Raw genomic sequence first — 11,616 nt, 5'->3', positions numbered from 1 at the left:
GTCGAGATCCCCACAGGAGCCCTGCCCCAAAGGGCATTCTTGCCGCACAACGCCCGCAAACGGGCCAGCCCTCCACCGAGATGTAAGTTAATTAAAGGTATTTTAACAAATATATACTGCTTTTTCTTCCGAGGACAATAACTAGGACCTACCTTTTGCAGTCCGGCATGTAGCCCTTCTCAACAAAGTTCGTCTTCGGGGGATCTTCTTCCTGAGATGATGGAGAGTGAAACTCCACCTGCCTCCCCGCCCCACGGGGCGGGCGACCCCGAGGTGTCATCATGGAGGATCCCTGATCCGTCAGGGCCATAAGTCAATGCTTCGGCCACTCGAAGCCCGGAGTGTTCAGCTCCCAAGGAGGGCAATAGGAAGAGTCCGGGACTGTCCGATACTCAGCCAGACACGCTGACAGGCCTTCTGGAGCGAGCTGCTCTCTTAGAGCCTCACCGTACTTTAATGGGTACGATATTTGAGAAGATTTCATCCGCCCAAAGTGTGTTGAATGAAGCTTTTACAAGCCTGCTCAAAGGCTTTGAGGTACGCAAAGAAATATGCAATCTTTCGGTTGTACCGCACACGGTAGGTGTGCTCCGTATAGATAGTAGCCCCTGAGACTCTGGTTGCCAGCCCGAGATGGCAAATGGAGGATCATACTCCCAAGTAATGATCGCACTGCATTATGTGCAGACGGCTAAGTGTCCGGCGGTTGACCGGACTGTTGAGTTCTCCGAACTAAGGCGACAACTTGATGTGGCGGATGCCGACATCGCGCTTGTGAACAAGCGACTTGACGAGTCATAGGGTATGTGTTCTTTTCCGAATTGTTAGCAAATATATAAGAGGAGCATGATGCTAATATAATACGCTATGGCTGCAGATAGAGCTGCTGTCGTGGAGGCTCTAAGGGCGAAACTTGCCCTAGCCAAGGAACAAGCCAGGCTAAGCGATGCAGCCGAAGAGTTGAGAGCCGAACAGGCTGCTCATCACCGAAGCGAAGACAAAATAGCCGAGATGGTTGTGGAGCTGAAAGATGCCGCCGACCGATATGCGCTCCTTGAAAAGGAGAGCCAAGCGAAAGCGGCTGACCTGAAGAAGGCCTTGGACGCAGCCAAGGAAACGCGCTCTAAAATCAGAGCTGCACGGGAGGAGCTTCGACAAGCCGGAAATATCACAGCTGGGAGTTCCTATTTGTTTAGGATGAAGTTCGGAGATCCAAAGTATGCTCCTCGGGATCAGTTATGGAGTGCTGCAGACACGTATGCGGACCTGGCGAAAAGTACTACTGATGCGACCAAGTTTTTCAAGGATCAGAAAGATCATGAGGTGGAAAGGTTGTTCTAGCCGCAGTTCAGTGCCCCGACACGTCTGCTGCCGTTGAATGAACGGATGGCCGCTTGGGCCGAGCTCCATAGGTTGTCCGGACTTGCAATGAGATCTGTCATAGATCATCTATGGCCGAAGGGACCAAGGCCGGACAATTATTTTGGTTTAGTGCAACAATTCCTTGGTGCTGCGTCACGTATCGACGCTGTAAAGAGGTCAGCGTGCATAGAGGGTGTGTGGATGGCTCTTGCCCATGTTAAAACATACTGGACGGATATGGAGGCCACCGATATTGCAACCCGGGGTCAGGCGGGAGGCCAAGACCCGGCCGAGCATTATTTTGAACAAGTCCTAGAAGGCGCCCGTTTAATAGAGGCTCAGTGCTCGAAGAGTATTATGTTCGAGTGACATATATCTCAATTGTAAAAACAATGTTATTTTGCTTATAAAGGCTGTTTTTATACTTTTGCCCGAAAGTATTGTAGTGCCTCCTGTGCGACCATTTGTGTATGTATATAACCTGAAAGTTTGTAGTCATCGGCTTCAGCCCCCACGCATACAATGCGGGGGTGTTCGCAAAAGGCACGTAATCACACTTGATCCAACGTCTTTGTCCATTAAGGAGGTGATCGCGCGTCGAACAAGGCAATCGGACTATATTGCTTTAACACTTTCACTTAGCCATAGGAGTTTGACAGTGGGGCTACTATATAGCCCCTAGTACTTCCGCGTTCAGCCGAATTCGGTGTGCGTACGTACATGACCGGGAACCAGTCCTTCGTTAATGCGGAGGAATCCCGAAGATTCCGATAAGTCATCGAGTGGTTGACCAGTCTCTCGCTGTATCATGACACTTAGTTTTCGGCTTTCTCTATTGAGGTGCTCATCCAAAATAACCAGGGCACAATCGCAGTAGTTCTCCTTTGGCCTCCTTAGCCGATAAAAGGAACGTAACAAACCCAGGAGCCGGGCAAACCCAATATTTGACCAAAGACATGATTCGGAGCTGATGCATATAAGGCCAAACTCGCGACACCGAACACTCCCGAAGGTATTCGGACTTTATAACATATACTGGGCTGAATAACACCCTTGATAATGAACCGCGAATTACCAGGTACGCGCATTAATTTGACGTGGCGAAATGCCAATAACGCCAGTATCCCTTGTGGGTGTATTAAGTACCCATGGGATGTGAAGCAACAAGAGACAGTAAAGAAGGTTTATGCAGGGGCTTAATCTAAAGAGAAACCTTTGAGCGGGGCCCTGCTGCATGTCTGCGCCTTTGTCTCCGTTGTGCCGTATCCTGGAAGGGTGCCGCACGATTGGTATCTGTAAAAAAGGAAAACTCCGGTAAAAGAGTCGAGTGTAATCGTGCGAGAAGGTGGTTATTCTCAATGAATCATGAAAATGCAATATATTGTTATATTGATAAGGTCAAGCCGAACTGTGGGCTTTGTTACATGTTTGCAGCCCCTAGCACCGCCTATGTGGGTATATCTATAGACCCCAGCTCAGGTTTATCTGTGCTATTACCACCGGCGGTGCACCGGACTTGTCTAACCGTGTCCGCGGTCTTGACGACCGATCTTGTATTCTGGTTGAAGAGGCCGCTTAGTGTTCGACTGCTAGAGCCGCCACATACTCTTTTGCTCGTAAGGAGCGTTCTGTGTTTCCGCTAACTGTGATGACACCACGTGGACCGGGCATCTTGAGTTTAAGGTATGCATAGTGCAGCACAGCGTTGAAGCGAGCGAAGGACGCTCTTCCGAGTAGCGCGTGATAGCCGCTTCGGAATGGAGCGATGTCGAAGATTAATTCTTCGCTTCTGAAGTTGTCGGGAGAACTGAATATAACCTCTAATACGAGGGAGCCCGTGCAGCGGGCCTCAACCCCTGGTATTACTCCTTTAAAGGTAGTGTTACTTTGGTTGATTCTTGACGGGTCTATCACCATCTTGCAGACAGTGTCCTGATATATCAGGTTAAGACTACTGCCGCCGTCCATAAGGACTCATGTTAGATGGTACCCATCACTTATTGGGTCGAGAACCAAGGCAGTCGATCCTCCGTGCCGAATACTTGTCGAATGATCCTTGCGATCGAAAGTGATCGGGCAAGCCGACCAAGGGTTGAATTTGGGGGCGACGGGCTCTACAACATATACGTCTCTAAGTGCGCGTTTGCGCCTTCTCTTTGGTATATGAGTTGTGTAGATCATATTCACTGTTTTGACTTCTGGGGGGAATTTTTTCTGTCCCCCAGTGTTCGGCTGGCGAGGCTCATCCTCGTCTTCACTTGGCGTCTCCCTTCCTTTGTGTTCGGCGTTTAGCTTGGCGGCCTGCTTGAAGACCCAACATTCTCTGTGGGTGTGGTTCGCAGGTTTTTCGGGGGTGCCATGAATTTGACATAATCTGTCCAAGACCTTGTTTAGGCTGGACGATCCATCTTTGTTGCCTTTAAATGGCTTATTTCGTTGACCGGGTCGAGAGCCCCTGAATCAGGCATTGACCGCCGTGTCATCCGGACTCTCTTCATTGTTTCGACACTTGTTTTTATTGCGTCGTGGCTTCTCGTTACCATCCCTAATTTCGGATGTGCCTGGGTCGCTGGTGCCTCTATGGGCCAACCAGCTGTCCTCACCCGCGCAAAAGCGGGTCATAAGGCTAGTTAGGGCTGCCATTGTCCTTGGCTTTTCTTGGCCGAGGTGTCTGGCGAGCCATTCGTCTCGGATACTGTGCTTAAAGGCCGCTAGGGCTTCGGCATGCGGACAATCAACAATTTGATTCTTCTTAGTGAGAAATCTGTTCCAAAGCTTACGGGCTGACTCTCCGGGTTCTTGGATTATGTGACTTAAATCGTCTGCATCCGGAGGTCGGACATAGGTCCCTTGAAAATTGGCCCTGAAAGCATCCTCAAGTTCCTCCCAACTTCCAATTGAGTTTTTGGGGAGGCTCTTCAACCAATGCCGAGCTGGTCCTTTCAACTTGAGGGGCATGTATTTAATGGCATGGAGATCATCTCCATGAGCCATGTGGATATGAAGGATAAAGTCCTCAATCCAGACCCCAGGGTCTATCGTTCCGTCGTATGCCTCTATGTTTACAGGTTTGAATCCCTGTGGAAATTCATGATCCAACACTTCATCAGTGAAGCACAGGGGGTGTGCAGCGCCCCTGTAATTGGATGCGTCGTGGCATGCTATAGACGGTTGTTGTGTTCGGGGTTGATTCCAAACTGGTATTCGATCAATATGATCGTTTTGGTGGCTATGATCTTGCGTCGGAGCACGTCCTCTAGATCCATAGATGGACCTGGTCGCACAAGCCTTTTTATCCAGGAGCTCACGCAAATCGTGAGTTGGCTTGTGTGCGGCGTCAGTAGCTGCTCTATCGCGGCCACGAGGTGGTCGGTCCGGCTGATCGGCCATATTATTCTTCGGTGGGATGGGCTCTATGGCCTTGTCGTCAAATTCGGGCAGCAGCTTGCGCTTTGGGTAGCTCTTTGTGTAGCGATCATCGCCATATTTTTCTTCAGTGTCTAGCACTTTGTTCCATCTGCGGGTGAGCGTATCCTGCGCGGCCTTAAGCATTTGCTTATGCTTCTTCAGGCTCCTCACGGTGGCCATAAACCTTCTGTGGAGGTTCTCTTGTTCCAAACGTTTTTCCGGGATGATGAATTCGTCATCGTCCGGACTGTCTTCCTCCCCAGAGGCAGGTTGATGAGTTTTACCCTCAGGATCGTCGTGATCGGGCGTCTGCTCCGGGCTATGTTCGGCGTGACCTGGCCCCTCCTGCTCCAGCGCTGGATCCATTTGGTTGTTGTTGCCTTTGGAGTCGACCAGGGTGTCAATTTTTCTTGCGCTGTTATCACTATTTTTACTGTGACTAGACTTAGAGTGGTGCCTACGTTGTTGCTTTGGTTTCTTCCCGGGGGGATTGTCCTCCGTTGCATCCTTTTTGTCACTGTTGTCCTCCTTGGGTGTGTCCACCATGTATATATCATATGATGAGGTGGCTATCCAGCGCCCCGTGGGCGGTGGTTCTATATCATCTCCCGCATAGACGTCCATGCTGTCGATGTCTTTGGAGTTGAAGTAAAGCATGTCGGTTAAGTCATCGACAATGGCTATTAAGTGGGTGGTGGGTGGGTAACGAATTTCTTCGTCGTCCGTATCCCACTCGAGCCGGACATAGTTCGGCCAAGAGTCTCCTGATAAAGAGGGAGACCTTAATGAATTTAGCATGTCACGCAAGGGTGAGTGTTGAACGATATCCGCGGAGGTAAACTCCATGATCGGTGCCCAATCTGATTCGATGGGCACGGACGCACGCGGTCCGGATCCTAAGACCGGAGACGAGTCCGGGGGTCCGGTGACACAGATTTCCTTCGAGGTGGAGTTTGTGTTCGGCTCCAACGCTGATGGGTATGCGGCCTCGGAGGTGGGGTCCATCCACCCGTCCTCGGATGGTGCGATCTTCTCCAGATTTAAGGCCGAGGCAGCTGCAGGTGCGATAGTCTGAATACCGTCAGAGGGCAGATCTAAGTCATGCACGTCATGACTGTTCGGCGTTCCTAACACAGGCTCGAATCCGTCGAAGATCAAGTCTCCGCGAATATCAGCCGCGTAACCAAATCTGACCTGATGGCCAGGGGCGTAGCCGTCGATCTGCTCCAGATGGCAAAGCGAGTTGGCCCGCAGTGCGAAGCCGCTGTCGGTGTCGAAACCGGCGGAAATCGGATAGGGGGTCCCGAACTGTGCGTCTAAGGCTAATGGTAACAGGAGACTGGGGACACGATGTTTACCCAGGTTCGGGCCCTCTCGATGGAGGTAATACCCTACTTCATGCTTGATTGATCTTGATCATATGAGTATTACAAGAGTTGATCTACCATGAGATCATAGAGGCTAAACCCTAGAAGCTAGCCTATGATTACGATTGTTGTTGTCCTACGGACTAAACGCTCCGGTTTATATAGACACCGGAGGGGGCTAGGGTTACACAGAGTCGGTTACAGAGAAGGAGATCTATCATCTGAATCGCCAAGCTTGCCTTCCATGAAAAGGAGTGTCCCATCCGGACACGGGACGAAGTCTTCAATCTTGTATCTTCATAGTCCAACAGTCCGGCCAAAGTATATAGTTCGGCTGTCTGGATACCCCCTTATCCAGGACTCCCTCAGTAGCCGCTGAACCAGGCTTCAATGACGATGAGTCCGGCGCGCAGATTGTCTTCGGCATTGCAAGGCAGGTTCCATCTTCGAATACTCAAAGGTAAATTTCAAACACTCAAGTCGTGTCCGGCTCTGCAAAGACAAATTTCACATACCACCGTAGAGAGAACAATAATCCACAAATCTAGTTTGCTGACAACTCTTCGTGGCGTGACATCATGCCACGTCCCGGCCACTATTAGAACCGTTTTTTACAACCAGCTACCGCACACATTACGAGGCGGTTTCCTTAGCACGTCTTGTCAAAGTAGAGATCGTGTCCCCCTTATCGTGGGATCCTCATCAATACGGGTATGTGTAACCCCACCATGCCTATTGGCATGACTCCGTGTTTTTAGGCAAGTCCCAAACGGTTACGCTGGGGACGCTTGATATTCTCCCCCTTTATAGAGGGGTCAAGGCCTATCCCTTTCTTACCACGCTTGCGCCTTTCCACCTCTCGAGTTCCAACACCCGAAGCTCAAGCTTAGGCACTTTGGATCTTCAATCATGTCCGGATCCAACCTTCAAGGTCGGTGGATGGCCTCCTCTATCATAGAGGAGGACATTGCGAAGCTCAGGGAGGCTAGATATTTGACCGCCGATGTCAAGCACAGGCTTCCCGTCGCTGAGTGGGGCATCCCTACTCCAGAACCCAACAAGAGTGTCATATTTGTTTCTCACTTCCTCCGAGGCTTGGGCTTGACTCTTGATCCCTTCGTTAGAGGGCTCATGTTCTATTACGGGCTAGATTTTCATGATCTAGCTCCGGATTCCATCCTCCACATCTTGTCGTTTATCATCGTGTGTGAAGCCTTCCTCCACATCACCCCACACTTCAGCCTATGGCTCAAGACCTTCAATGTGAAGCCGAAGGTGATTGAGGGGCAACACACGGAGTGCGGAGGCTCCACAATAAGCAGAAATGCCGATGTTCCATGGCCAGAAGGTTCCTTCTCGGAGGTGTCCAATTTGTGGCAACGGAGGTGGTTCTATGTCACAGCTCCCCGAGGCACAACGTGGGTGGCTACCCCTACCTTCCGCTCAGGTCCTCCGCCTCAACTGGCGTTGTGGGCCAATGTGGGACTGGATTGGGGGCCTGATAATGACGTACCGACATTGCAGAGCCGTATTCAAGAGCTTCTTGAGAGGGATATCGATCTTGTCAGAATCATTCAGGTAATGCTAGTTCGGCGGATCCTGCCGTGCAAACGTCGGCCTCCCTGAATGTGAGAGTTCAATCCAGAAGGTCCGCGAAGCATTCAGCACTTCTTCGGCGTGATGCTCGAAGGGATGTATAAGTTATTCTTCGGACCACAAGTAAGGTGTCCGGACACCATCGAGAATGCGGGCCTGAGCTGCAACCGCCCAGATACCCAAGTAAGTAACCCTGTAACCGAACACTTCACTTATGCTTAATACAACATTATTATGAAAACTTGTCCGCGACCAGGATTGTCTCAACAAGGAGGAAAGGATCAGGTGTCCGGCCCACTTCCCGAAGGCTCGCCTAGTCCTGCAATAGCCAGGATGCTTAGACGTGCACTAAGCCAAGTGCCCTCGGGGAAAGGAGAAGAGAAGAATAGAGAAGCCAAACTCCACACATTGCACATCCAAACCGGGGGAATTACTATCTCCATGAAGGAGGATAATCGGGGAGGTTTTTCCAAGGTTTCCTCCCACCGTGGGAAGAAAAGGGCTGCCTCCAAAGACTTGGAGGCGGAGGTGCCCAAGCAAGGGAAGAAAACTTCACCAGGGGGCCCTGCCCCGAAGGGCGTCCTTACCGCACCGTGCCCGCAAATGGGCCAGCCCTCCACCAACCTGTAAGTTAATAAACAAGAAGCTATTGCTTTTTCCTCTGAGAACAATAACCAGGATCTATTTTTTGCAGTCCGGCTAGTAGCTCATCTCAACAGGGTTCGTCTTTGGGGGATCTTCTTCCGGAGATGATGGAGAGTGAAACCCCACCTGCCTCTCCGCCCCATGGGGCAGGAGACCTTGAGGTGTTGTCACGGAGGAGTCCAGATTCGCTGAGGCCGGAAGCTAACACTTCGGCCGCCTCAAGCCCGGCGCGTTCGGCTCCCATGGAGGGCCATGAGAAGGGTCCGAGACAGCCCGGTGCCCGGCCGAACATACTGATGAGCCTCCTGGAGCAAGCTTCTCTCTCGGAGGATCATCGTACGCTAATGGATACACTGTTGGAGAAGATTTCGTCCGCCACAAGCGGGTTAAATGAAGCTTTTGGAAGCTTGCTCAAAGGCTTCGAGGTACGCGATGAAATACATAATTTTTTGTTGTACCGCATGCGCTAGGTGTGCTCCGTATAGATAGTAGCCCCTGAGACTCTGGTTGCCAGCACTAGGCGGCAAACGGAGGATCACACTGTTAGGTAATGAACACACTGCATTCATGTGCAGGTGGCTAAGGGTCCGGCGGTAGACCGGACCTCTGAATTTGCTGAACTGAGGCGGCAGATTGATGTGGTGGATGTAGACATCATGCTTGTAAACAAGCATCTTGACGAGTCACAGAGTATGCGCTCGTTTTTTTCCTCATTTATTTAGGAAATATTAAGAAGATTGTAATATTAATATGGTATGATGTGGCTGCAGGTGGAGCTGCTGCCATTGAGGCCCTGAGGGCGGAACTTGCCCTAGCCAAGGAACAAGCCGGGGCTAGCAATGCGGCTGCACTAAAGGCAGCCGAAGACTTGAGAGCCAAACAGGCTGCTCATCGCCGAAGCGAAGAAAAGATAGCTGAGATGGCTGTGGAGCTGAGGGACACCACCGGCCGGTATGAGCTTCTCGAGAAGGAGAATCAGGCAAAGGCGACTGACCTGAAGAAGGCTCTGGATGCAGCCAAGGAGACACGCTCTGAGATTAGAGCTACACGGGAGGAGCTTCGACAGGCCGGAAATATTGCGGCTGGAAGCCCCTATTTGTTGCGGATGAAGTTTGGAGTCCCCAAGTATGCTCCTCTAGATCAGCTTATCAGCGCTGCGGACGCGTATGCGGATCTGGCAAAAAGCATGGCTGATGCGACCAAGTTTTTCAAGGATCAAAAAGATAATGACATAGAAAGGATGTTCTGGTCACAATTTAATGCTCCGATGCGCCCGCGGCCATTGAGTGTGAGGATGGCTGCTATGGCCGAGCTCCATAGGTTGTCCGGTCTTGCCAGGAGGTCGGTAGTAGACCATCTATGGCCAAAGGGACCAAGACCGGGCAGTTATTTTGGGTTAGTGCAACAATTCCTTGGCGCTGTATCGAGAATCGATGCCATGAGGCGGTCAACGTGCATAGAGGGTGCATGGATGGCTCTTGCCCGTGTTAAGACGTATTGGGCAGATATGGAGGCCACCAACATTGCAACCCAGAGTCCGGCAGGAAGCCAGGACCCAGCCGAGCACTATTTTGAGCAGGTTGTAGAAGGTGCCCGTATAATAGAGGCTCAGTGCTCGAAGAATGTTATGTTCGAGTGACAAGTCGATTAATTGTAAACAATTATGTGTTAATTATAGAGGTTGTGTTTATACTTTCGCCTGAAAGTGTTATAGTGCCTCCTATGCATCAGTTTATGTATTCATATAACTTGAAAGTTAACAGTCGTTGGCTTTAGCCTCCACGCATATAATGTGGGGGTGTTCGAAAAAATATGCGTAATCACACTTGATCCAACGTCTTGGTCCATTAAGGAGGTGATCGCACGTCGAACCAGGCAACCGGACTATATAGCTGTAAAACTTTCACTTAGCCATAGGAGTTTGAAGGTGGGGCTACTATGTAGCCCCTGGTACTTCCGTGTGCATCCAGATCGGGGCGCGTATGTATGTGACCGGGAAAAGGTCCTTCGTTAATGCGGAGGAATCCTATAGATTCCGTTGAGTCCTCGAGTGGTTGACCAGTCTCTCGTTGTATCATGACACTCAGTTTTCGGCTTTCTCTACTGAGGTGCTCATCCGGAATAACCAGGGCACAATCGCAGTAGTTCTCCTTTGGCCGCCTTAGCCGATAGAATGGAATGTAAGGCAGCAAACCCAGGAGCCGGGCAAACCCAACAGTTGACCAAAGACATGATTCGGAGCTGATGCATATAAGGCCAAACTCGCGACGCCGAACACTCCCGAAGGTATTCGGACTTTATAACATATACTGGGCTGAGCAACGCCCTTGGTTATGAACCATGTATTTCCAGGTACGTGCATTGATCTGTCGTGGCGAAATGCCTATAACGCCAGTATCCCCTGTGGGTGTATTAAATACCCATGGGATGTCAAGCAACAAAAGACATTAAAGAAGGTTTACATAGGGGCTTAATCTAAAGAGAAACCTTTGAGCGGGGCCCTACTGCACGTCTGCGCCTTTGTCTCCGTTGTGCCGTATCCTGGAAGGGTGTCACACGAATAGTGTCTGTAAAAACGAAAACTCATGTAAAAGAGTAAGCGTGCAGGAAGTTGGTTATTCTCAATGGATGTTAGAATTATGAGATATTGGCCTATTAATAAGGCAAGCCGAATTGTGGGTTTTATTACATGTTTACAGCCCCCGGTACCATTTATGGGGATATATGTATAGCACTCAGCTCAGATTTATCCAGGCTGTTGTTGACAGTGGTGCACTGGACTCGTCTAACCGTGTCCATGGTCTTAACGACCGATCATGCGTTCTGGTGGGACATGCCGCTTAGTGTTTGGCTACAAGAGCCGCCACATACTGCTCTGTATTTCCGCTAACAGTTATGACGCCACGTGGACCGGGCATCTTAAGTTTAAGGCATGCGTAGTTTGGTACTGCGTTAAAGCAAGCAAAGGCCGTTCTTCCGAGTAGTGCATGATAACCGCTACTAAAGGGAGCAATGTCGAAGAGTAGTTCCTCGCTTCTGAAGTTGTTGGGAGAACCGAATGTCACCTCAAATATGAGGGAGCTCCAGCAGTGGGCCTCAATGCCTGGTATCAATCCTTTAAAGGTTGTGTTACTTTGGCTTATTCTGGATGGGTCTATCCCCATCTTGCGGACGGTGTCCTGATATGTCAGATTAAGACTACTGCCGCCATCCATTAGGACTCGAGTGAGATGGTATC

The sequence above is a fragment of the Triticum dicoccoides genome, chromosome 7B (genome assembly GCF_002162155.2).
Source record: "Triticum dicoccoides isolate Atlit2015 ecotype Zavitan chromosome 7B, WEW_v2.0, whole genome shotgun sequence".
In the NCBI taxonomy this organism is placed as follows: Eukaryota; Viridiplantae; Streptophyta; class Magnoliopsida; order Poales; family Poaceae; genus Triticum; species Triticum dicoccoides.
The sequence above is the reverse complement of the archived record's forward strand: the minus strand, read 5'-3'. Positions refer to the sequence as shown.